Source organism: Zosterops lateralis (assembly GCF_965231275.1).
Source record: "Zosterops lateralis genome assembly, chromosome: 17".
NCBI classification, from domain to species: Eukaryota; Metazoa; Chordata; class Aves; order Passeriformes; family Zosteropidae; genus Zosterops; species Zosterops lateralis.
In genome coordinates this window covers 227,463-254,398 of record NC_139777.1, presented here as the reverse complement: position 1 = coordinate 254,398, position 26,936 = coordinate 227,463, and the positions used below count along the sequence as shown (strand labels likewise).

The 26,936-nt window shown below is 39.2% G+C and overlaps 1 long non-coding RNA gene across 9 annotated transcripts in view; it reads right to left on the bottom strand.

Annotated features, from left to right (window-relative positions):
* LOC310916566 overlaps positions 1-26,936 on the bottom strand; it is a 36,717-nt gene that overhangs the window by 8,823 nt on the left and 958 nt on the right. For 2 of the 9 annotated variants that reach the window (XR_014591317.1, XR_014591325.1), the window contains exons 2-5: positions 26,631-26,756; positions 26,228-26,294; positions 25,930-26,018; positions 11,162-14,368 (exon numbers count right to left, since the gene is read on the bottom strand). This is a non-coding gene — a long non-coding RNA (uncharacterized lncRNA). Of the gene's footprint in view, positions 1-2,216; positions 2,862-8,756; positions 8,869-9,742; positions 9,783-10,825; positions 10,864-11,161; positions 14,369-24,239; positions 24,354-25,929; positions 26,019-26,227; positions 26,295-26,630; positions 26,757-26,936 lie in introns of those variants that run through there. The other 7 variants (XR_014591320.1, XR_014591322.1, XR_014591318.1 and 4 more) reach the window with 7 other exon arrangements.

Sequence of the window (26,936 nt, the reverse complement as noted above, 5' to 3'; positions counted from 1 at the left end):
AAGGGAACATCTCACTCTGGCCAAGGACAGTTAATTCTAAGGCCACATCTAAAAATCAGGAAGGGCTGGAACAAAAGCAACCATAATTATATTAAAAGTGCCTCATTAATGTAGTGTTAAGCATCAGAATATTGTAAGGAAGGGAAGGTGCAAGAATTAAGAGTTTTATTATAAAAATAAATTGCTCAGTTGTCCTTTTTCTATTTCTATCTAAGGTTTCCACTCATAATTGAGGCAGCTAAATGTAGCCTTTGTTAGATGAAAATGTGGCCAGCCTGTTGGCACTCTTTTATCTGATGGCTTAATGCAGTAAAACTTGCCTTATAAAAATGAACATTGCAAAGGAAAATTAAGTTGAAAGAAATTTACTAATGATCATGTTACTTTTTTTGGTAAGTACTTTTTAAAGGAGGTCAGTCGGTGCTACTGTTTCTTTTGGTTTTACTAGAATCCATATATTTATATATTACATATAAAATCACAATAATGGGATTCTCATGTACAGAGTACATTAAATTTATCACTGATACAGAATGAAATTGATCCATTGTGCTGCAACATGTGACTGATTTTCTAATGACTGCCATAAGAGAAAGGTAAAAGAATAGTATATTCCTCCTTGGCAATCTTTCTTATGTGTTGTAGACACATTTATGGTAAGTTACTGTAAAGGCACTTACCCCTTTCCAAAGGTGAAAAATACAAGTATTGTACATGATAAGGGTTAGTTATTTTTCTACACTGATATGCACATGAGGCGGAAATATTTTCAGAATGGTTTGGACAACTGGAGAAGGGATTGGTCCTGCCTGACACACAAAATCTGTTTCTTCTCCCAAGTGGGGTCCAAGAAACATTTTTGGGTAACCCTCAATTTTTTCCTTGCTATGCCACAAGCAGAGCAAAGGTAACAAGGCTCCTCTTTAAGACAACCCACTTAATGACTGTGTGATCTTCCTCCCATTCAGTGTCCTGCTGCTTGTAAATTGTAAATCAAAAAATTATCCACCACAGTCACCAACTACAGAATCTGACAGACAAAGCTGTGATTTAGACACCAAACCTGACAAACTTTCAAAATGCTTAGACAAAATTACACCATGCAAAGGGGAACAACATAGTCTCTGCACATCTCAGGACTGAAAGTGTTTATTCTTCCGAAGAAGAATGTCAAAAAAGGGGTTTCCCACCTCAGTGCTAGAAATATGGGACTGATCCTTGTGGAACCCATTTGCTCTTTCAAAGTCATAAGAAACAAGTCGATGACTTGAGACTTTTCCTCCTGACCTGTGCTCTTGGGCTCTACGTTTTGAGCCATTTTCTCTATGCCCAATGTTTGCAGGTAAATCCTTTCATCAATGCAAGATCACAATGACCCCTTCACTTTCCATTTCCTACACACCTTTACACATTCCTAACTTTCTTGCTCAACTCAGTTTGTTTCTGTTTTTCTGTTTCATCTTCACCACCAGAGAAAGATGAAGACAGAAATCACAGTGAGGTGGAGGAACAGAACCTTGGTGTCAGTTTTCAGGAGTTCAGCCCAGCCAGGTACCAAACACTCCGGAGCTGCTCCATGTCCTGCAGAGACACAGATTTGAGTCCTTTGACTCTGCCCATACATTGTTATTTTTGGACTTGTTCCTGCCTGGCTGCTGCAGTGTCATGACAATGCAGTCTCTAAAGATTCTCTCTCTTCAATCACTACCCTGACACAAAGGCACTTGCAAGAAAGCATTTTTAATCACCTTTTGATTCTGAGCTGTCTTTGTCATTGCTAATAATGTTGCCTATTTCTGTGTGACTACAGGAAAAGAAAATTATGTATATGCATACATATCAACAATTGTGGAAAACTGCCCATACACCAAGTCACATTTCTTATTTGTCACTGACAAGAATATTAACTGGCTAATTTTCAGCTTTATCAAAACTCTAAATTACAAATGCAGTGCGTTCAGTGATTTTCAAGACAATTTTTTCCCCACAGAGGGATGGTTTTCTTTCAAAAAACCATGAACACTGATGTATTACACAAACAAATCTAATGATTGATGTATTCCTATTGTCACCTTACAGTTGGAGGTTTGTGGTTTACTCCTTCCTATTTGAATAGTGATTAACATAATAATTAGATTTTTACATAAAGCCATGATCTTCCCAAAGGAACTGCAGATATTCTGTTGCATATAAGCTATTCAATTCTCCTTTAAACAAAGGGCAGAGTTTGCAATTAGCTGTAATAGACCAGCTGATTTGTTGGACAGTTTAGAAGAGAATCTAGTTATTCAAGTTCTTCCTAACATCCCTTCTCCAGACCCAAGTTCTTGGGTACAAAAGGCTAATTTTTCCCACTCCATCATCTGATCTATAAAAGATTTTATCTCTGCATACGTTTTTCTTACTATATTCTTCAATTAAAAAAAAAAAAAAAAAAAAAATTCCAGTGTCATCAATACATGAAAGCATAACCTGAAAATCAGACTCCAGACTCTTCAAAGTTGATTTCTATGCATTTACTTCATGTTATCACTCAGTCTTTAAAAATGCTTTAAAACATGAACGATGATGCAAGGAATTGTAGAGAAAGTATTAACAGCACCAAGCCAGATTGCAGCAGAGCAATGTGTCTGCCTCCCTGCACAGCTCTCGACAAAAAGAGGTTTTAGATAGTTCTGTGAAGAGTTCTGGAAATCCAGGATTTCAGAGAGATTATGAAAATCCTCCCAAGATAGGTTTTAGGGGATAAGGTCAGACACCATCTCCCCAAAGTCTCATCATTTGTAGTGATGTAATCTTTATGGAGGATTTGGAACTGTACTCATCTGTCTTGTTTGACAGACAGGGTGAATGCTGGACATCTAAAACAAAAGCATTGGGAAAAAGGTTTTCAAGGATTTATCACCAGTGCAGCTTTCAAGACTTGGTAAATTCAAAGATCTCTATGTTCATCACTCTCTGGTCTCTTGTTTAGGATTTTTCACAGTTAATTGATGTTTCAAGACTCAAAGAAGAAAAACTGGTATCCTTGGAATAAAATGCACAGAAAATTCATGTATTGCAAAGCAGAAAAGGAACATGGACTCACACTCTGAGGAGAGTGTGAATTGGAAGAACTTCTTTTGGAGACAGTGAATTTAGTGCTTTACCACTGAATTTCTTGACTGCCTTAGGAAATACTGGTTATCTCTATCAATGTAGCACATCAGTATTCTACACAGCACAGGATGGATTGCAGAATAAATCATACTAATAAAATCACTGGTGTCCCAATGAGGTCAATAGCAAAGAATTCTTAGGTCTTCTTTCACTTTTTCACTGTCCACACTTGTGAAAATAATTCCTTGGCTGGCAAATAACTTAGGGTTTGTCCAATTGAATGGCCTAGCTAAGGCAACTCAATTTCCTTTGTATATTAAGATTTGAATGAAGAAATGGCTACACTAATTTGAAATAATCATTGGGATATGTAAAAAATAGAAACCAATGCAACCTTAGTGGAAAGTTTTAGTTGTTGTCCTTTTCTAGTGCAACACCAAAAAAGCACAGGAAAATGGCAGAACAAAACTCAGCAAAGCTACCAAGCTTGTCTGAATTTGTACTGCAGCTAATAACACTTTCCTAGCTTACCTTCAATTTATAAGGAGTTACCTTGAACATTTGGTCAAAGGAGTACTTTGGAGGACAACTTTGGTGGGAATTAATTAATCTGAATCTTGCTCCTGGCTAGCTATTAATTACTTATGGTAATTAGAAAGAAAAGCTTGAATGGCTGCTGCAGTTGCCCTGAGATGGTTCAAGACATGTCTAACTACGTCATTCCAGCATTAGTAACTGTTTCTCTCCTTCCCAGCCTGATGGAATCACAGCAAAAGAAGCCAAAGTTGAAGGATGGGGTAGCATAGGGGCAAGGAGACAAAAAATTGGAAAGTCTGGCAGATGATGGAGGGATTAAAGATTTTCAGAGACTCATATTTAGTCTGTTGGTGGTGTTGTAGATCTTAATGTGAGAAAATAGAAGACACAGATAATTTAAGTGACTTTTAAACAGATGGAATTAATCTTTCCAGGCTCACTTTGTATGGCGTGGATTCAGCATGGAACCTCATCAAGGCTGGTGGCGGCATCATATCTCCTGGAATAAAATGTCTCACCATGGGACATAAGAAGTGTTCTTGCAGCAGAAAACAAGCCCCATCTATAAAATGTTTTACTAGCTGACAGGTTATCTCACATGGAAACCAAAATAAAACGAGTTATAGGAGTACCCTAAAGAAACTTGGTTGATATTGTTGGAAACACAGGAAGGAGGTTAAGTAAGATTGGAAAAAACAGCAGTTCACCCAGGGAAATCATGCCAAATGTAAAACTCAATGGAAGAAATGCAGGGAAAGCTGTACCAGTGAAAGAAATGCAAAAGCATCAAAAGACAGCAAATTAGGTACAATATTCTGTTGTACAGATATGGAAAATACTGGAAGAATTTAGGGCCAGAATTAGAATTTAGGAATTTAGAGTGGGATTTCAATCACAGTTCCCTCTCTCTCCAGCTGCTATAAGCCCTCGGTTTCATTATCACCATTACAATCGTTTATTACCACAGAAGTGGAGAAAGATTGTAAGTAAATTGAAAGTAGTGCTGATGGGCTAAAAGACTTACTTAATTGAAAGTAAACATCAAAGAGAGCAAAAAGTTTACTTTGAAGTCACAAAGCACAAAGGATCAGTTAAAGCATGGAAAGTCCAGGATGAATAAAATGGAATTTACCACCTTCACTGTGTTTATTCATTCCCCTCAAGAATTTGTAGAAACTTTTATCTGGATACCACAGACCTTCACTGCTCCCTTGATGGGCAGGAGGGACTCAGACATGCTTCATCCAGTGGACTGTGCCAAGCTTTACAACAACGGGGTCCTGGACCGAAGGCAGAAGTGCTGCTGGGCAGCATTTGTGGAAAAATATACCACCTCTTATGAGGGTGAGAATGGCACTATATTTTCCCTGGAGCTATAGGCCATTTGGAAGGTGTACAAAGCACTGACTGGTGTTTTTGTACCTGTTCCACTTCACTGCTCCACAAAGTCAAACAGATGGTATTTAAATTGATTTTTTTTCCTCTTTTTTCCCAACATGAATAGAAGAGGTTCAGTCATTTTCTGGTTAATGTTCAGGGACTTTGTTTTAAAGGGATTAAGAGTTTAGATATGATGTAGCTTTCGCTAAATCCCATCCCTATGTATGATTAAGCTATTTAATAACTTCTGCACAGGACCCAGCTTCCTTTGCTTTGTTCTAAAATACCCCCAGCTCTATACTTATTTACAAAAACTGGTTCAACTTCCTGTCCTGCCATTTATTATGCTCACATTTTCATTAAAAATTAAATTAAGTTTTAATGCCAAAAAAAACCTGTGTTGTGTGGCATCTCTTCAATCTTAAAAATCCTGTGCCCATCAGTGTATCTTTGGAATCCCTCCTCTTAAACTCAGGTTCAGTGAGCTGGGGAGTCTGAAGCTGTAGTAATTTCCTAGCAGCTCAGCCTTCAGGGTCTTCAAGTGGGAGGAAGCCTGTGAGTTTGGTTAATTCTCTTCTACACCAGAGACTTCTGACTAGCAAGAGCCGTCACTAAATTATCCCAGATGTGGAGCAGGGATCCTCTTGAAGAAGTTCCTGGCCAAATTTGGCTCTCCTGCCTTGTTAGTAGTCTTGTGGTATACCTTTCCACCCATGAATCCTCAAGGAATAATTAGCAAAGAGAAAGAAGATCCACAAGGACAAAAGAGCTGTTGTTTTCAGAGCACAAAGGATAAGAAAGAGAGATACCTCCTCCCCTGTGGGCTCCAGAAAAATACAACACGCACTAATGGAGCTGGCAGCAGTTGGATTACAGGTAAGACTTCACAAGTTAAACAAAACTTATAACAAGCACATATCTTTAATGTGAGATAGGAAGTTACCAGCTTTTTATCCTTTCTTCTGGTACTAGACTACTGAGAGCCATGAACAAGCTCTCTTCACTGTGAAACTAAATGGGTTTCTATGAGAAATAAATCATGAATGTAATGGAAAGGAAAATAATCATTTCCTGACTAATCCAAATGAGAAGCCTGGAGGTATTTTCTGCAATTTAAAAAACACCTCCTAACCTTTCATAACCAATCCAGTTGACCCTGATCCTGAAAACACCTCCTTGCCTTTGGTGATTGATTTTAAATAGACTGACAATGTCCCTCTTGTTTATGCAGAAGTAATTAGCATTTGTTTTCTTGATGAGGTTAGAGCAGCACAACATCCCTTCTATCACTCCAGTATTGGCACCGCTTTTTCAAAGATCAGAAGCAGCTGAACGCTGAAAAAGCCTCCAAAGAAGTGAAAGTGGCTACACTGACTTTCATTCCAGGATCCACAGTCAAAGTGAATCAATTGTCTGAGATGTGCACAGCTCCCTGTGTCAGGTTGAGGATGAATGTGACAAGTTTTCCTGCATATGCAGCTGTCCAAAGTCTCCTTCTCTCTCCTTGGGGTGCTTTACATTGTTTTGACATAACAGTAAAAACAGGAGCTGGTGATTCACACTGCAACATGAAAATAAAATTTCGGATAAAGTGACACCTGTCATCCACTCCCCAGCTGGCTGCCTTCACACTTGCACACCTTGGTGACACGGCCCCAAAGCTGGCCAGGGGGTCAGGGGAAGGTGGACAAGTCGTCATCCAGAATTCCTGATGTGTTCCATCTAGACCATGACAGTCTGGAACTTTCATGCACACTTGGTGCCCAAGGCAAAGGGTGGACTTTGCCCTCCTGTTCAGTCTCCTACTTTCTATCCATTGTTGTGGTCAGCAGAGATACCCTCATACAGAGAAGGCACTAAAACAGAGACACAGCAGGACTTGCCAGTAAAATGGAACGTTTTTAGCTGAAGAGTTAGAGAGCAAGACACAGAAAATCAGTATACTTCTAACTCTATGCATTAAAGAGAGTCATATAGATGTATTTTAACATTATCCCTCTTCCCTCCCCAAAATGGGAAATCCCATTAACAGCATAATTAGCCCTCCTTTAAGTAGCTAATTACACCTAACTCAGCCATAATGTCTAATTACTGGTTTATTCACTCTGAATGGTTTATAACATGAGAAATTACTGAGATGAAATTAGATCAAAGGGTAACATAAAAGTATTTGCATTTCAAACTGCCTTTGAAAGCAGAGGTGGAGCTGGAAGGGGGCTGAGCTGGTGGAAGAGAAACTGCAGCTTGAATTTCTGCGAGTAGTCAACATCTGTTCCCCTCAGAGCCTTTCTTGATCCCTGTCCCTGTGGGGATGTGTGCTCTACACCACGGAGAAACAGGCCAGACCAAAGCTGGGAGAGCATTTGCTACAGCTTATTGTGTGTCAAGGGATGGATCTAATTACTCTCACTGCCTTTGGAAGATCATGGGAGGAAACCTGAAGCGAAAAGCTGCAGGAGAATTGTAGGGAGCTACACTAAGCCAATCCTGCAGATTCTAAGGGTCTTTGTGGTGTTACCATAATAAAAATACATTACTTAAAATGTCTGTACAATGGGTGAGGAACAAGATTTACCTCATCATCTCACAGAAAAATAATGTGAGGGGTTTTATTATTATTTAAAACTTTCCCAATTAATTAAAAATGGAACAATTAACACTCCCAGAAATATGTTTCTCTGTATGGGAACTGATGTTGAGATAAGGGTGGAAATGGTGCTATGCAAGGAAATGGGTGGGGTGGAGGGGTTTTACTAGATGTTAATCTAAAAGTCTGAGGAGCAATGAAATAGGTGAAAAAAGCATTCCTGAGAATGCTCTGCCTCCTTTCTCACATTCTGTTCATTTGCAGTCATAAACAGTAACAAGTTTTCCTTTTTACGCTTACCAAAGTTGCATAAAAGACATGTCAGTAGCAAGGAAGTGTTTCAGAGTGGGATGCAACATTCATTCATGTCACTAAATTCTATGAGAATTCTGTGGCCAAATCAAGACTGATAACATTGTGAAGGCAATAGCCTATGCAGGCAGTATCTCTTTTGCTCATGATTTAAAACAGGGGGACATTGCACAATAGTTTAAGAACATTTTGCTCATCTCACTTCTGTCATAGTGTACATATCCTTATCCTCCATCACTCTGTCCTTTCAGAGATGCATCAGTATAAACATATTTTCAATGACTGGTAGGCAACAGACGAGTTGAACTTCATGCATGACAGAACCAAATTAGCAGAGACAGGTCATAAATTATGCAGATAGTTTGCCATCCATTTCCTATAGACTGTACAGCTAATTATGAATTCTGTAATTACTGTGGCATATGCTAACCAATCATCCTATCCCTGGCTAGTGTTATGCTCCATTACAGAAAGTTAAGGATGGTTTGTGGTTCTGAACCACATAAAAAAATAGTTGAAAATTGGTATGATTTTGGGCCTTCCACAGTCTCTTGCTTCCATTTGTTAGAAACAGACATCCTCCTTCCTAAGAAAGACTAAACTCATTTGAAATGCAGCCTCATCTTATGGCTGGTTATTAACATTACCAATATGATTCAAATACAGTGATTGAAGAAAAATATTTCTCTTTTGTGTGTTCATGGTTTCTGGGAACTCCACACATTACTAGTACACAAACAATGAGAAAATACAAAACCCAGGAAGCTGATGGACAAGATTTTACTGGGAAGCTTCTGAATGCAGGACTGAAAGAGGCAAATACAATATCAAAAAGTGGAACTTTTCTCCTCAGTTGTCTTCCAGATAAAACCATTGAACTGATCCAAGTCAATTATATCTCAGCCTCTGAGAGAGGCTGAGCTGAGTAGATGGAGGTGGGTTTCTCATTTGACCTCAACAAAGAAAAGGCAGAGTTTATTAAGCACCCATACAAAACATCCCTTACTCTTTTGACAGTGCTTCCTGTATCTCTCATTTTTGTGTGAAAGCAGATTAGCTGCTCTCTCACAAATCATTATCTCTCCTTGATATGCTGTGACCTGTTCTTTGAGGTGACTCGCAATAAACATCTGCGTCATACTCAGGCACAGACTTTCAGGGACAGGGGAAATAAACCACACACTGTTCCTGCCTAATGTCCAAAACAAGGTCAAAATATTCAAGACTTTTCATATTTTCATGATTCTGTCATATTTTCTGGCTTTTCCTAGATGTGGCCACCAAATCCTCCTTGGATCAATTATGACTATGACATTAATTTTTTTACACTTAGGCCTAAAGCCAAACCCACAAATATTTTGCCAAGCACTGTACACACCACTGTATTAGAGACCCTAACACTCCAGCATACTCTTTCTATTAAATTTAAACAGAAAGATCTCATTGCATATGCAAACATCTTTTGTGTGTGTAAGAATGGTGGGACAAGTAATATCAAAAGACATATGTATTTTTGCCTAATTGTTTACTCTTAGTTCTGCCTGCACAATTTTCCCACAGTTGCATGGATAGATGCAATTTCCTTCATGTTACAGAACAAACAGATTGGTTCCTGCCAAGCTTTATTTATTAACTGAAACACAGATATTTGATAATTGTCACTAGAGAAAGCAAATGGGACTTTTGAAGAAGCCTAAGGGAATTGATGTCCATCATCCACTGAATTTCAAATGGAGTTGGGCTCCTAATCCTTTAGCACTTTTAGAAAAAAAGAAAAGCTAAAGCGAACATTTCAATAAATGGATTAAGCACATAAAGAAAACTTACCGTCACTTGCATTTATGCAGTCAATGGCTGGCACAGAGTGCTGTAGTTGAACAAATGAACACAAACAAAAGAGGAAGTAATTTAAACAGAGCAGTCACAAGATTCTGCATTATTTAGGTTCTGCTCATTTTCAATAAGGGAATTACTGAAATACAAAATCCTTTTCACACTTTGGGAGTTCACTGGAGCATTTTTCTACTTCACATATCATGAAGGACACTAACAGTCTCCTCTCTTTGTGCATAATTTATCTCAAACAGACGAGTCATTAGACAACACAGAGGCAGCAACAACTCTGATATCAATGTCTCTGTCACCCCATGTATTAGCGGCATTCCTCTAGGTGCTGGTTCCTAGGAAAATGACAATGCAATGAGTTCCAGTCCCCTACAGGGCAGACAGACCTCTCTTCACTGGGTTTGAAGAGAGCTCTGTCTATCACAAAATCTTACATGACTGATTGAATAGGAAAATCCTCACTGCTCTACACTCAGTGAAAATGCACATCCAAGGAAAGATGCAGTTCATGGTATTGCACAGTAAAGCCTTTTAGGAGGAGGAAGCCATCGCTTCTCTTTTTAAATAGTATATCTATGACCTTTAGGGCAAGCAGCCAGCTTTTGCTGTGTGTCATGCTGAATGTCCCACAGTGTAATGGGAACTGATATTTAAATCTCTAATCTTGGTTATAATGCAAGCAGCAACCCATTATGATCACTCTTACTAAAAGAAAGGCCCTTGGGTGTGATGCTGACAACCAGCTCTGCTTCCTGCAGTGTCATAGGGTCAGGGCTTTCTTTCTCCTTTCTTGTGAAATCAACACAAAAAGGTTATTTAGACACTTTAGCCAAGGACCATGTCCAAGTTGGGGAGAGTTATACTCTGTGCAATCTTAAACAAATCACCTCATGCTCTCACACCTCTGTGCCTTAGTTTCCAAATATAATGTTGAGATAAAATCCACTCCAGTTGATAGGAATGTGGTCCAAATTAACCTTTCCAAAATAGAGCAGAAGCTTCTAATATACTGCTAGGTTTTTTTAGAAATACAACTTCATCAAAATAATGGTCATGAGCACATACCAGGATTCTGCAGGATAATTTCATTCCACAAAGTATTTCTTCAGTGCATGCAAGAAAGCACATCAGACATATGGACAGAAAATCACCAGAGAAGAAAAAATAGCTATTGTAACATACAGCCCCCTGTGAAGAGCAATCAGCAGTTTGGGGGCCCTATTATGGGCTCCTCATTGACAAAAGAAGCTGCAAAATGTTCAAGGACCTTGTGAGGCAGGAGCAACCTGTTCATCATTCATTCGGCTGACACAAGATAAGCAAGGTGGCTGATGGCCTGACCTTTCTTCACAGAAGGCTGTCAGACATTGCCTCTTCACTTGGAACAATTCCCTGGAAAGGCAGAAGTGATGGTGCATCTGTAACTAGATACTGCTTCTTATCAAGGAGCTGCACCTTTTACTCTAATAACGATTTCAAAAACAAAGGACACACTACTCCAGTACTGAGAACAGAGCGCTCTTAAGGTGTCTACATTCCCTCTTCCCCCTATTAATAAGAGCTTTAGCTAATAACTAAGCCTGTCTGTTGTTTCAAGGGCAAGACCAGTCATATTTTCAGGTGTATAAATAGTGACGAATTTTGGAAAGTTCCTATGAATAAATGTTTTCAGCATTTGTCACATTCTCCTTTTTAGATTTTTCCAATATCCTTTCTGGCTTTATTTTTGAGATAAAAACCTTTGCTAGAAAACAGGAGAGCACAGTGACTTTCAGTAGCAAAATTACCAACAAACCCAAGCAGAGTTTCCAAGACCACATAGAAGTCATTAATCTTTCTTTGTTTCAGAAGGTATCGGCAATCCAATGGCAGATTTTGAAGCATAGTATGTAACATATGAAGGCTGTAAACAAAGAACACTTCTACACTGGCAGTTAAAAGTGCAGAAGAACTGACTATTGAATCAGTAAGAAAGGTTTTATCTATCGTGTTCTAGATAACACCTAGAAAACTTTCTTACACGTTTTCATAGACATAGAGTGACATGAATACTTTCCTCTGTAATCCATCCAGGCCCCAGTCACAGGTGAATTATTTGATTTGCAAGAACTCCTGCATTCTCGAGGTATCCTCATCACATGTTGACAGCCAAATGAGAACAGGAACACAGAACTCTTTCCTGTGTCAGACCTTATCTATCATGCCTCTCATGTCAAACTGGTCTGCAAAACTCAGACTTAAAAAGTTGATGAGGCTTCCTGGCCCCAGGGAGATCTAAGCTCTCATGGAAGAGCAGACACATTTGGTAGCCTTCTGGATGCACAGAGGAATTGTCAAGTATGTTTTCAGGAAAAGACGCCATTTGTCAAAGTCAGTTAAGAGAATGTTACTAAAGACTGATCTTTTCACTGCATTTTGGAATACTTGTCTTGGTATTTGAACAAACTGTTGACAAAAAGATAACAGGTGGGATACTGAGTTATTCATCCCTGAAATCTGCTGTATATCTGTGACATGTGGTTCCTCAGATATTTCTATCCTATCGATGCAGTGTCAAACAACTTCCAAACATCAAATGTAAAAGAAATGCTCACAGCTTCTGCTTCTAGTGTGTTTGATATAAGAAAGCAGAAGACAGCTGGTGTTCCTGGTACTTTTGCAGAGATCCTTACATGACTCTTCCAGTGAAATTTTGGATTTGGAACTGCTTTATGATCAGGTAGGTGTTTCACAGTTGGGTTAAAACCAGATGGTTTGTTCTGAGCTCCTTCATTACCAGAGCATGTCCCCATATTTCCTGTGCAGGGGGAGGAAGTCCACTGTTATACATCCACACGTGCCAAGGAGCTTACAGGGGCGTTAGTAAAGTACAAAAGCCAAGCACTGAGAAATGCCAGAGACAATCCTATTTGTCCAATCTCTGTTAAACCATCCTGGACAAATGCATTATGGCAGTGCCATGAGGTGTGGGACTACACACCAGTTATCCCCAGGACTGCAGCCTCTTTCACACACAGACTGGCAGCACCAGACAGTTTTACTGACAGAGAATCTTTGTTTTATTGCTAAGAATTTGCCCCTTCCTCCTGCACAGGTTTGAAATCCTAGTTTGAAAACAAAATTCTCTTTCCTTGTCAGCTTTTCAGTAGCACTTCTTACAGTACTTTTATGAGGCTCAATCTACAGTACTGACAGGAGGTAAGAGATAGTGCTATTCCCATTTCACAGACAGGGAATGCCGGCAAAGAGGAAATGATAAATAGAGGAAAAGATGAGTCATTTAAGATACAGGGGAGTTTCAGTATGTGATTATTCACACAGGACTAAACTATGCACAAAGACTAGGATACCACATTTAAGTTCCTGCAATTTACAGAGCTGTGCTTCTAATGACTTCCCACTAAATGTTTCAAAAATGCAAGTTTCTGACAGAAAACTCTGTCTGATTTCCCACAGGAAATGAAACACATACAGTTGTGCCATCTGCCTATTCATCTGCTGTTAATATTCCTTCCACCTCATTTCTAAGCCTGTTGGCTGGTTTCAAACAAAATTGGTGAAAGAAAAGTCTTCTAAGTGAGTGCCTCTAGGTCTAACAAAATGTGGCAGCTAACAGACAGTAAGACCCAAACAACAGCCTCCACTGAGGGAAAGGAAACTACACTTCTGCCCCATCCCTGTCCTGCCAGGCAGTGCCAGACCTCCTGCTCAGCACACACAACTTTGAACTGGCTGCTTGCCCTGGGATTTAGGGCACAAATGTGTGAAGTTAATATCCATGTTTCTCTTTGAGAAGCTGTGTTCTCATCTGGTGATACGAAACAGAGAGTAAAATCATCTCCAAGATATGTAGTAATGAGTACTCACCACACAATGAAAGAGGCACCATTTTCAGCAGCTTAGAGGCATTTATGGCCTAATAAATGCGCTTTTATAAAAGATATAACTGTAAGTAGAGGAAGAATTGGCTGCTTTTAGCATAAAGCATTCCTAGACAGGGTGATGCAAGTGTTTGTGGTATAGAACATTAAAGAAAGACATATCCAAAAAATAAATGGTAATGGTGTAGCAGTAAATTCACACTCTCTCACCTATAGACAGCTTCACAGCTCTCCAGCAACTGCGCAGAAGTGGAACATACAGAGGAGCCAAGAAGATGCCAGCCACAAAATCAGTCACTTGCTGATTACTGCTGCTAGAAACCTGCCCCCACTGCAAGCCATTTGGCATTTCCCACCCTGAAGCTGCAAATGAAATGAGAAATCCCAGGCTGGTGTGTCTTACACTTCTGCCTTGTTCTCTCCCAGTACCACACACCTGGGGTTAAAGGGGCTGAGCCCAGCCAAGCCCAATTACTGTGTATGAGTGCACTGTACCCCAGAGTGACAGGAGCTCCCTGGGCCTGATCTTACCATTTGGTGAGGTTGATGAATGCATTTGATTACATTCATGCAAAAGTGAGCACAGAGAAGAAAAATCTGGGCAAGTGAAGGCATGAGAAAGCAGTTAGAAAAATCTCGAATTCCAAGAAAATAAAGACACTTCAGAAGGATGGGTTTTGCTTTTCAACAGCTTCCTCAGGTGAGATCTGCTTTCTGCTGTGCAGCTCTGCAAAATCAAGAGAGAGGTTGCTGTCAGACAAATCTAGTAAAACTTCAAAAATCAACTTAGTCCTTTCCTTCCTGAAATAGCATTCAGCAGGAGCTGAAACTGCCTTTGAACAAGAGAGTGGAGACTCCAGCTGGGCAGTTGTCTCTCAGGACAGGTCTCCAAAGAGAGAAATACTAAGTCCCAGGAGGTTATAACTGCATATATTAGCATAAACTTCTTTACTCTGTATATATTTGTGGTACCATTTAGAAGAGAACCAAAACAAAAAACTTAAAATGGAGCCCACAGAAACCCACATTAACTGTTTCTTTTTGCTAAGCATTCCAAGTTCCAAGCTGCTCACTGTGGATTCTGCAGCATCCGGCTGTTTCCAAAGCAATGGGGAAAATTTAATCAGGAGTAAGTTCCACATGGCAGCTGTGACTCTGACATCTCTATACTTAGAATTCTAATTTGGTTCATGGAGGCCCAGCAATAAGTAATTTCACTCTATCTTACAGTGGTAGTCTAGACTAGAAAGTTATACTGAAAAAAATGGACAGTCCTGAACTTCCTTTTGTCTTCCAGAAATTCAGTTCAAATTTGGCAAAGTAACTTCTGACCTGTAACTATGACTGACAGACATACAAAATCAGATGAAAACTTGGCTTAAACTGCAGTTTTCATTAAAGTCAATCTAAATATACATATTCAACAGTCACTGAGAAATTCAAGGAGATTAAAGAGCAGAATATGCCCACTGAACTGTTATTGGTAGACACCAGGAAAAAGTAGCCCCCAGTGGCTGCAACAAGTAGCCCCCAGTGGCTGCCTAGTCTTATGTTGGAAGACAGGCAAACAGAAAAAGAAAATTATGGGTACAGATGGTTCATCTGTAAGCTGAGCTTTCAAGTGAAACTTATTTTACATCTAATTCTATGCTTCCTTTTTTGTTTTGAAGAGGTGAGAGGAATGCAATTTTACTCAGTACTTGAAAGGCACTTTTTTTCGGGGCAACTCCTGGAACAACTGAGAGGGGGACACCTAAATTCTCTTGGAATATGTATTCTCTTCTGCAGTGAGTACTTGCATAGACTTTAATTTTGATGGCTAAAATATGTTTCAGCAGCAGGTAGTCTGGATGGTAATCTGAAATAACAGTAAAACTATTATAACGCTTCTGAATATACTGATACACTCATTATCTAATGTTCTGCTGCTTTATACCTCACCATAATAGTTGAAAAATAATGGAGAAAATCTTTGCCCATTTTACGAACAATAAAGTACTGAGATCAAGAAAAATGCTCCATATATCCTTGACTCATAGATCAAATGGGCTTAATAAAAACGGAATTTACGTGGTTATCAATAATTTGAGGGTGTGATCTTCTTAGTTTCATTTTCCGAGCTGTTCAGCTTGCTGACTCTTTTCTTTCCTTCTCCCCTTCTGTTTCTCCTTCTCATTAAGAGATTGAGGTTCTGGTCAAGCCCTAGAAGAATTTGTTGCTTGAAACAAAGGAAACCATGTCATAATCATCTCCTGAAAAAGTATTTCCTGCAGAAACAGCCATTATTGAGTATTATGTGAAGCTGGGCATTGTAAGACATTAATTTAATTGCTAGTACCCATTTTAATTAGCAAGAGTTATATTCCTACCACAATGAGCAATTGCACAAAATAACATAGTGGAAAATTTCGAGAAGATTTCTTCCACTTTGTTGAAAGCACTGAAGATATACGGTGTCTTCGAGAGCTGCAGACTTAACCCAGGGCTGTGACAACAAATTACAGCATGGTATCAACCCAAATGCCCCACCACAACCCCCTGCTTACTTCCTGTACAGTAACACTGAGTCCTCTGGGACAGAAACTTCATCTGCAATGCCCTTAAGTGACACAGATTTAATCTCAAGTGCAAAGTATACAACTAAATTTACTGTAATACATCTGTGGCTTCTCTGTAGTTTTCCCATGTTAATGTTAGGCTTAGCATAATGATAAAGGATCAAGAAGAAAAAAATAAAGAAAAAAGAGAAAGGTATAAGAAATTATGGAGAGAATGAAAGCAATAAATCACTGGATATGTACAGTATATAAGCAGTAGCTGCAGGTACTTCAAAATGAACAGCACAGAGCTGAATTTTCATGAAAGGATGTTCCTGCTGTTTCATACACCAGGACTCTTTAATGTTAAATTTTACATCTCATGCATGCACGACACTGTCCGATCTTCACCATTTTCCAGCTCTCTTCAGAAATCCTGAATGTGGATTTGGATAGCCTGCATAGGCCCTGGGGATATCCAGTCCTAGGCTCTAACGAGCTGGTCTCAAACCTTTTTTCAAGGACTTTAAAAAGTTTTCTGGAGGTCTGAGCACGGGGGCATGGGCTGTATAGGCAAGATGGGCAAACTACAGAGTTAATTTTATTATCCTTTGGTCCTGATAAAACACACCAAAATTGGAAAATCTCTGCTCAAGTCAGTGGACCAACATTCAGAGAGCCATCCAACTGCAATCCAATCTCCCATGCCTTCTGTGTGGGCAGAATGGGCCTGGGGAGGATTTGACCCTTTCACTGCAGGAAGAAAGTTGTAATTACTTTGAAAGCAAAAATAACTTGTCCTTTAGGTTACATAACCCATGTTCCTGCCGTCTTACATAACTATGGGGGACTAAATAATACATAATTGAATGAAAGCTGCAACACTAGGCTCGAAAAGATGCTGAAATAATTAATATCACCAGTCAATTATATTGATTTATACAGTCAGTGTTCCAGACAGAGCTAACCACTGTAGGTTATTATCCTTGGGAATCAATGTATTCAACTGCTGTGCACAAACAAAGGGAAAAGTCAAAGAATATAATTTATAACATTTGCAGCTGAAAAAGGGAGATGCTGAATGCATTGTGTGTACTGCACAAGGAAAAGCCATACTGAAAAATGAATGGAGAAAGAAAGAGAAGCAGACATGAAGGATTGCTTAGCACACAGCCCAAAGTATGTGATACTGACTACTTGAACATATTGTTATTTGCACAGTCCTTTTATTTTACCCCTCTGGTATTACTCAAAGTCCAAAGGTAGAGTTTCTGCTCTGTATGACTGTAAATACATATAAAAACACACATACATGCACATACCTAAAATAATTTTACAAGAATGGATATTGGGTGTCAGAGGACTTCAAAGTAAGAACTGATACAATTTCTGTCTGTATGTCTTTATCATAGTAACAATATTGCCAGCTAAGAATAAAGCACTATTGTCCACTGTAATGAAAAATGTTATTTTTCACCTGCAAATACAGGGCCAGCTTTAGCTTAAGTGGCAGGATGAATGCTAAACCAGAGTTAATGAATAATTCATAAATGTTACATAATGCAGTGGCTCATTCTGGGATTCATGTTTGAAGAATGACTTTTGCTGGTTAGATGCTGTTTAGATTCTGAGCTAGTGACACCTTGGCGTGACCTGCCTGCAATGAGATGATGATGAAAGCATTGGTTTGTTTTCTGGGGGGTTTTTTAAGCATTAAAATTTTATTGAGTTTTTATTACAAAGATGTATCTACAGAAGACTGAAAAAAGCACATAAGCAAATTCAGCAAGTGTGTTCCATTCCCTGAGTTGACTGCAGAGTCAACAACTGTGCAGAGTAAACCAAGGGCCTGTTCCCACCACACCCTATGCAAGGTGCAGCACACAGGGAGAATATCACGTCTGGCATAGGAAATCTGGGTCCATCCCAAGCTCTGCCAGCTGCCTAGGACATGACAGAAACAGGGATGTGATTTCCCTCCACGCCCTTGAGTGGGGAAGAGGAAAGGAAGGAAGACTAACTCTCACGGCACAGAACAAGACAGGCAGAATCCTCTCCAAAAGTCAGACTAGCCTGTCTAAACTGTGCAGCCCACTGCTGAGGGTAGCAAATCACTCTGCCCGCCCCACTGAGCAGTGAGACAATACCACTGAGTGAGTAGGAGACTCCTCTACTATGTGTAAAGCACTTTCTTGAACTGTTAACTCACTAGTTATCTGCATGTTGTACTAATGATGCTGTTTCCCATTGAATGGGATATTTTAGACGCCCATTAAAGATATTAAATTACTTTAAAAAATAGTAGATCTATCAAGCTAAGTACTCTGTGAAAAGATTTAAATAGTTGTATGCAACAGCTCATACACTTAACTTTATCATAATGTACAACTTCATTCTAACAAGACCTTAAATTTCTAACTAAGAATTATCTGCCATTTATCCACCCACTTTTCCTTTGTGTATAAGCAGCTGTGCTGGCTTCTAGAGGCACTTTTATAGCACTGCTAATAGCAGCTGAGCAGCTGTCAAGCTTTGCTTGAAAGGTGACAGCAGTTTGATATCAGTCATCGCTACCCTATTCTTAAAGTGCACAAAGTGTTTTGGAAATGCTCAGGAAGAAAGCAGGCTGGTACAGAGCACAAAGCCTGTGAAAGATTAACCCACCTAGCAGTGATGAGGGCAGTGCTTTTTCCAAGTCTGTTCTACCCGTTTGTAAGTTTATGTAGGTGTCAGTGTACAGAGTCACAACACATCCCCGTCTCTTGGCATTAATACAGCAACAACAGGAACTTGTCTGTATATTTTGTTCACAGGAATTCTGTTACAAATGCTGCAGCAAAGAAGTGGGGACCTGTGATGTTCAAGTGTCTTAAGGAAATTTCAGGTTTGTTCCTATTTGTGTTAGTTTGTGACACTCTGTGTGCCTGTTCAGTAGCTCTGTCCTCTGCAGATAGTTACAGGCCTGGTACAAATCTAGCTAAATCAAGTTACTATAAGACAAATAAATTAATTGTTTCCTGAATGCTGACAGGAATAACTTGCATTGATTTGCAGTATTCTCCCTCCATATTACATCACTGACAGCTTCATTACAAGGGATGGTAATTTTTTCCATGCAGTTACCCTTAATGCAATTAAATACACTTTGTATTTTCAAGCCATTTATTTGGAAGGGATTGTGATTAGATTGTTACCACATCAAGGTTATTCAACCTAATAAACAGCACAAGCCAAAAAACAACCCATACACTTCTGAAAGAGAGGTCATCAACTGCTGTTATTTAGAGAGTATATTACTCAAATAGTTTTTGTGAGATATTAAAGAGGTATTTTATTTGCAATCCAATCCAATGCCATTTGAGTTATCCAGAGGTGCTTATAATATGCCCACTTAGGACAACTCATTTCCTACTTGGAATTAGAATTCAGGTCCCACTTTATTCAATGAGAATTTTGCCATTAACTTAAATGAAATCAGGATTTTGTTCCTACTATATATAACTCAGTTTGTGTCATACTACTCCAAAATGCTGGCATGGATTATCACTGTCTTCTGCCCCAGTTGTAGAATTGCAAACACAATAATCAGGCTGGAGGTGTAAAAGTAGCAACAGAGAGAGACTAGAATTGAGGAAGAGGGTCACAGCAGCACCACACCATGTAAACACTGTGTTACCTGTGTTGTGGTGTAAATCTGCATGAGTTTTCAGATTAATGCATCTTCTCTAATTAAAGTCATTTAATATGTTACCCACAGGCATAGAACAATACTTTGTTGCAGGCAAACATACTGCTATAATCAGCATATTTTCAGGCAATTCATGCATAAGAAATGTCACTGTTATATGAATGTATAATGTATACATAGAACCAGATTATACCAATTGTAAAAGCTTTTCTCTAAGATAGCATAAAATTCTGTCCCTCAACTGGTACTTCAAATAATGAAATCTTTTCCTGATCCACTGCATAAAGCAATTATGCAAATTTCTGCTAGTCCTCTATTTCTATAATGCTTATGATTGAGAGTTTGACATGATCATAATTCCTCTGTCTGGAAGAGTGTAAAAGAGGCACAAATAAAGCATCATTTTAAAGAAAAAATCCATAGCTAGTAAGCAAGTCAATGTCCAACAACAGCTTCTTCCTCTGAAAAGGTTCCACCAGCCAGCAGAGACCAGTATCTCCTCTTCCCAAGGAGTTGTGTGGATGATGCAGACTCACACTAACTTCCTCAGCTCATTCTGTTTCCCATACCTCGAGCATTTCAGCCTGTGCTGAAACCCTGCGAAGCCAGAGGTTGTCAAGCAAGCCTGTGAAGCCAGTGTCCCTCAGCCATCGACACCTGCAGCAGGCACTGCTGCTCTGACTGGCAGAGGTACAGCAGGACACAGTTACACACAGCAGCGATGGCACAAGGGGGGGACACACCAGATTTTGACCTCCAGCCCTGTGATTGGGTCACAGGCCAGGCTATCCTTTTACTGACCATGCAAGCATCTGCAGATCTCCTCAGCAGTACAGACTAATGGAAGTGGGTATCTGTGCTTGCATTCGTGGCTACAGAGGTTATTACTGTGCTAATCAGAAGAGCCTTGTAAACACAGTCCTACAAATCACTGATGTGTGCATGTTAAGTAAGCTCACAGTAATGCCAGGCATGCCTGATGCTCACACATTTGTGTTGCAAGAATGAAGGAGCCTAGAGTGAGTAGATTAGCTTTTAGATTTATTTGTTTTGTTATTCTAAATCTAGATAATTAAAAAAGGAAATAAGAAGGTTCTCCATAGATTTGTATGGTTCACACCTGTTATTAGAAACAGCATTATCTTCTTCAATGGAGAACTCCCCTACTCTTTGAAGTTCAAATGAAAAGTCTCTCACAAGCTCTGGTATATCTGCTCTTCTGCTGGTGCATTACAAACAAAGTGCCAACATGAACTGACAGCTTTTCATTTCTTTCCCTAATTAACAATCACAGCAGCTGTTCAGTGAAAGAATAATAAGCTTCCTTCTGATTTTTTATCTTAAGCAAAATATTATTCTGGTTTGATGCAAATTTCTGTGGTTTTTTTCTTATGACACTGCACTTGCTGCAGTCAAGAGCTGGTTTTGTGTTCTTGTTTTAGCTGAGGCAGTACAGCAAACAGGAGATAATTTGATACCACAGTGTTGACACACAAATTAAATACAAAGTGTCAAGAAATCTCCTCTTTTTAAGTGACATTAGCTTTTCACTGCAAAAAAGGATCAAGACAAAATGATGACAAAATATTTCTGTGTTTTTGTATACTTTAACCTTTACCAGGAAGCAAGTTTTATCACTCAGCTTCAGTTCACAGTTACATTAATATTTTCTGTGGTCTTTCTTCAGAAAATTCAGTGTCTGAGATATTCTTAAAATCAGCAGTAATTAGTGTAGCTGAGTTTCGAAATCTTCCTATGGTAAAACCTTTATGTGGACTTCACAGAGGGACAGCTAGCTTTAAGTAGCTTAAAAATTTGTGCCTGGGCTCAAAAGACTAGACTACAGCTTAAAATCTGTAACTCCTCTGCAGTTTTACTACACACTTCATGCATTACTGAACATAATCATCTGATCAAGGAAGACAACAAAAGTCCCCTTTGTCCTTGTTACATCCTGCCCTGTTTCTTCTCCTATGAAGAAGGTAGGAGTTATCCAAAGTAATACGTTTGCCTTGTATTTTCATAGTACAATCAGATTGCTCTGTAGAAGTCATCAGTACATTTTTACAAGGTCCTAATTTCCACAAGTTGTGCAGTATCAATGAAACAAACCTTAAAAGAAATTACACGCTTCAGCTATTGGGAAATTTGGGGGTTGTGGATGGCCACAACACTTTCATAAGTGACTCATTATTCCTACATGAACACAACAATAGATGCATCTGTCCATGCAGTAAGGCTGCTTCTATCTATCACTTAAATAGATGAGAAAAGTTGCCAGTAAGTGTGGCCAACTGTTCCTCTAATAAACAATATTTCTCTCAACAGAAAGCCAGCACCATGTGCCAATTCATAGGAAATGTGCCATTATTTCCCTGTACTATCACCACTGAAGACAATAAAGAATAGCTCAGAGCACAAAAATACATTTTTATAAAACTGAAACCACGGCTGTTGGCACAGCACCTTATCTGCTCTGTGTGAGTATGGAAGCAGTTGGATTGCCCCAGTGGACACCTTAAGATCCTTTATTACATTTACGCTGTTGGCTTCTTGAGTACAACTTTGAGAATGCAGCCCAATAAATCAGCAGTGAATGGTGTTCAGTGATATATATGATGTGTTCAAATCCATGGACATAAAAGTCAAATCACAGGCTGTGAGGAGGTAGCAGAGGTTATGCCCTATTTCAAAGGTGAGTAGTCTGTATACTCTGAGTCAGCCTGAACACAACACCAGCAGAAGTTAAGTGCTGAACGAATGCTCTGGATCACACATAAACCTGTAAAAATTCCTTCCGTGTCTTCTGAATGCCTGCCATTCAATTACCGCCACTCATAAAGGGAAAAGGAGTCACTGGAACAGTACGATTCCTCTTCACCATTAACAGCTGAGGGGGAAGTATCCTGTTTTGGAGACTGCACTAGCTTACACAAGTGTGAAGCTGCAATGTTCCCATCATCTTCAAGATGTTTTCACAGCAGGTTATTAGCCCGGTAGCTGTGCTCACACTATTTCTGCATGGCGTGCAATATGTACATTGCTCAGCCTCCCCAAAATGCTCATTGATTAGCTACTTCTGTGCACACCATATTGTCTTGGAGCCCATCTCAATTTCCAGTCACACTTTACTCAAATCTAATATGAAACACGCTTTCCATTCAGAATGGCACAGCTGCCAAACACCTCTTGGGCCTTCTTGGAGGCAGACACACTCCTTCCTGAGCCAGCTACCCAGAAGGTCTAATCAAATGGCTTAATGGGTAAGTATCACTCTTTGACTTAGTGCAATTATTTACATTTGACTAAAGCTTAACACATACTTTGCCAAAGTTAATCTTCCAAAAAGATATTTAAGCATAGCTCAAAGGCATTTAAGGGCATAGAAATATAGATTTATTGCAGCAGTTTTATGTATGTTCAATCTTTCTAAACTGGCATATGTCTTGCTTCAGTTTCCATCTGCTGATCCTTACAAAAATACTGTTTGGGACACAATACTTCTTCTTCCATGAAAACACTACTTCATTGCAATTGAAACCTCATTAAATATTTTTAGTAAGTACATACACTAAAAATCAAAAAGCTCAGCCCATTTTATGTTGCACTTGCAATCCTGGCTGTGCACATTTCCAAACTATACTCCTGATCCAAACTGAGATTACGCAAATATGTTTTGTTTTGCTTTAATTCCCTCAAACAACAAGTTTCCAACTGACAGCATTCACAGCAACCCTGCAGCAGATAATCTTGTGATTGGAGATTAAAGAGCACTAACCAGGGAGTGTCCGACTGACAAGGTCCTGCCTGGATCTTTACAGATCATGACAGGGATGGTGCTGCTTGGCAGCATTCACCCCTCTGGCAGACACTGCTGGAAATTTCAGGAAAACCTTCAATTTCGTATATTTAAAGCCATCCAGACACAGAGTAGTTGCAAAATAGTTACTGAGTATTCCACTCTTTTTCAGTGACAAACACCCAAGGACAGTAATAGAACATTAAAAGTATTTTGAAGAGAGGTATTTTGTCCTACAGATTCCCATGGAGAGAAGGGAGAAGATTACTGCAGACCACTGGACAGACAGGGCCACTTTCAGCAACATGGTAAGTGCTGGACACCAGTATTTATGTGAGGTCAGGTCCCAAGCCATAAGAATCTGCTCCAGCATGGGACATGTGAACCCCTTTTATCACAGAATCACAGAATGGATCCCGTTGGAAGGGACCAGCACCCCCAGGTGCTGCTCTGCAGAGCTGCTCTCCAGCAGGCTGTCCCCAGTCTGTGCTGGTGCCTGGGGTTGTTCCCCCCTAGATCCAGGACCATGCATCTGCATTTGTAGAATTCCAGACTCTCTGCCCATCCCTCTGACCTGTTGAGATCCTTCTGAAGGGCTGCCCAAAGGAGTATCGGCCACTCCTCCCACTTCTGTCCAAAAGCTCTGTATTTTGGGTTGGTGCATAATGCCCACCACTCCCATAGCCAGCTGACAGTAAAAAGAAGGTTTTCAGAGAGACAGGGAAAAATAATTTTCACATATTACTTTGAAAAGGAACTGTTCTTCAACAACAGAAGCTTTTTACATTACATTGTCAGGAGAGAGATTCTGCCTTTTTAGCAAAGGCTTTTTTATTGTCAAACATGAAGAAGCATTTAATTACCGGACATTACTAAAATAACATGTTAAGGATGAAATTCACTTCTATTCATCCAAAATCAAAAGAGCTATGTCTGACTAATCAGCTAGTTCTTCCTAGCTGGGAACTTTTATTTGGTGTTTTAAAAATTTTAAGCTGAAATTTGACTCTACAAATGCATACATTGAAGCATAATCATGAAAACATTCACTATACGAACGTTAATTTGTTTGAAAACAAGGTTGATTCTGTCCTTACATTTACATTTAATGGAAAAAAAGAATTAAGTAATTAATTACAGGGACATATGTTCATATGGGACCTACCCAAATAGCTAACAGAGCTCTGCAGGGAGACACAGGATCCTCTAAATCAACAATAAAATGATGCAAATTGAGTTAATTTCCCAGTATTTTCTGTGCATTTCTTGGGTTGTCTTTTGTTTGTTTGTTCGTGGGAAAGGTGTCTGTTCTGGGAAGTTTTTGTTTGGTTGGTTGTTTTATTTAACTTTTGATGCAATCCCAACAGCTGCATGCTCCAGGCACGGGGATGTTGGATTAAATCAATGCTTTTTTTGACCCCTTAAGCAATAATCAGCCAACAGTCAAGGCAAGCTAAATTAACCCTCTAAGTTAGCAGCGCTCTCCACCTCTGAAAAAGGTTTTAGACATTTCTAGCTGTCTAAGGTCTAGTGAAGAGGGCATAAATAGCCTACCTAGCCCTGAAATCAAGCAGGCTGCTCAAAACTCCACCAAAGCAGAAAAACAACGGCAAGCTCTTAATACCTAACCTTGTGACACAGAAAAAGTGCTTCTTTAATGGCTTTCTTCCTCCTGGAGTAAAAGTTACCAACAAATTTTAGAAAGGCAAATGGTCTTCTGCTTAAGGGCTTTATTTTTTTAACAGCTAAAAGGAAATCTAAGCAATTACCGATTGCTTTGTACAGAGAAAATCCTCTGCTAGCAGTAATTTCTTTCTACTCAAGGCTACAATGTTACCCTTCGTCGCACAGAAACTGTGGCTGTTATTAAACATGAATAACATTCATGTAGGAAACAAAGAAAGGCTGGAGGAGGAACCCTAATGTTTAATTTTGGCTATGGCTTTTGCCTTTCTTCTGAGAGAAAAAACAAAATGTATCTGGAGTCTTCTATTGAAGCTGACAAAACACTTTACAGACCTTGGCTTTTGGCAAATGCAGCTGAGGGGAACAATTTAAATGTAGCATGGAACATTAACAAAAAATGACAACAGGTTGAATATTCTTCTTAAATTGTGGAGTTTAGTAAACAATTTTAGTCTCTTTGACCAAGGCCAAAATGAAGAAATACTGACTTCGTCTGTAAACAGTCCCACATAAAGTAGTACTAAATTACACCAATGTTTCTGTAACACAATGGTTTAAGGGGAGAAAAAAATCCGTACCAGTTGGCAGCTACTGTACACAGCTTCCCATTTTTCAGGAAAAACAGCCAAGTTTTCCTCCTCCAGTGCAGGGGATTATAGAGATCATGCTAGAATACAAACAGAAATAATCTTAAGATTTCTATGCTAAGCAGAAGCAAAACTAAGTATTTGTTTCTGATGGGAAATGTGAAAGATGGAAGTTTAAACGTTTTTTTTCTAATTACTGAGATTCACAGTGAATTTTAAAAAGGAGAAGGCATTGCATTGTGCTAAATACAGGGAAATTTTGAGAGGCACCTTAGAGATTCAAGCTTACAGATTAGTTTTCAAATTCCACATGCTTTTCCCTCTTCACAAATATCTGACTTCTGCCCTTCTTTACTCTGAAAAGAGGAGTGAAAAGGTATACATTAATTCAGCTTCAGTGCTGACAAGCCATTTGCCAAAACAGTATAAATAAAATTTCATCTTGCTGCCAACACCAGAAGAACGTATCTCCCCTGTGCTTGGCATAATATTTTGTTTGTTTTGTTTTGTTCATTTTGCATTTTTCTCTTACTCTTTTTTTTTTTTTTTTTTTTTTTTTTACTCCAAGTGTTTTCCAGCTGGTATTAAATTGTTCCACAATGATTCAAGTGCATTCCCACCAGTACACTTGGTGTCCTCTGGTAAGTTCACATGGTAGGATGTATTTCTAAATGTTGATACAAACTACTCACCTCTCTTGAAGTGCTCCTGCATTTCTTCTCTCACTGTTTTACATATCTTAGCCCTTTTTGTACAATGATGCCAAGAGTTTTTCACACATTCCTGCAGCTCTGCCAGCATTTATGGGCACTCAGAATCTAAGGATATGGAATAATTCCCACTGTGAATCACAAAATATCATGTGCTTCCTTACAGAATTTTATTATAAAATATACCAATCAATGCTTTTCCTCATAGTTCTCCAAGAGTAAAGGAAGTAATAACCCCGAAGTACATGACATTGAAAATTTCAGCCCAGATCACACAATTTAGCAAAA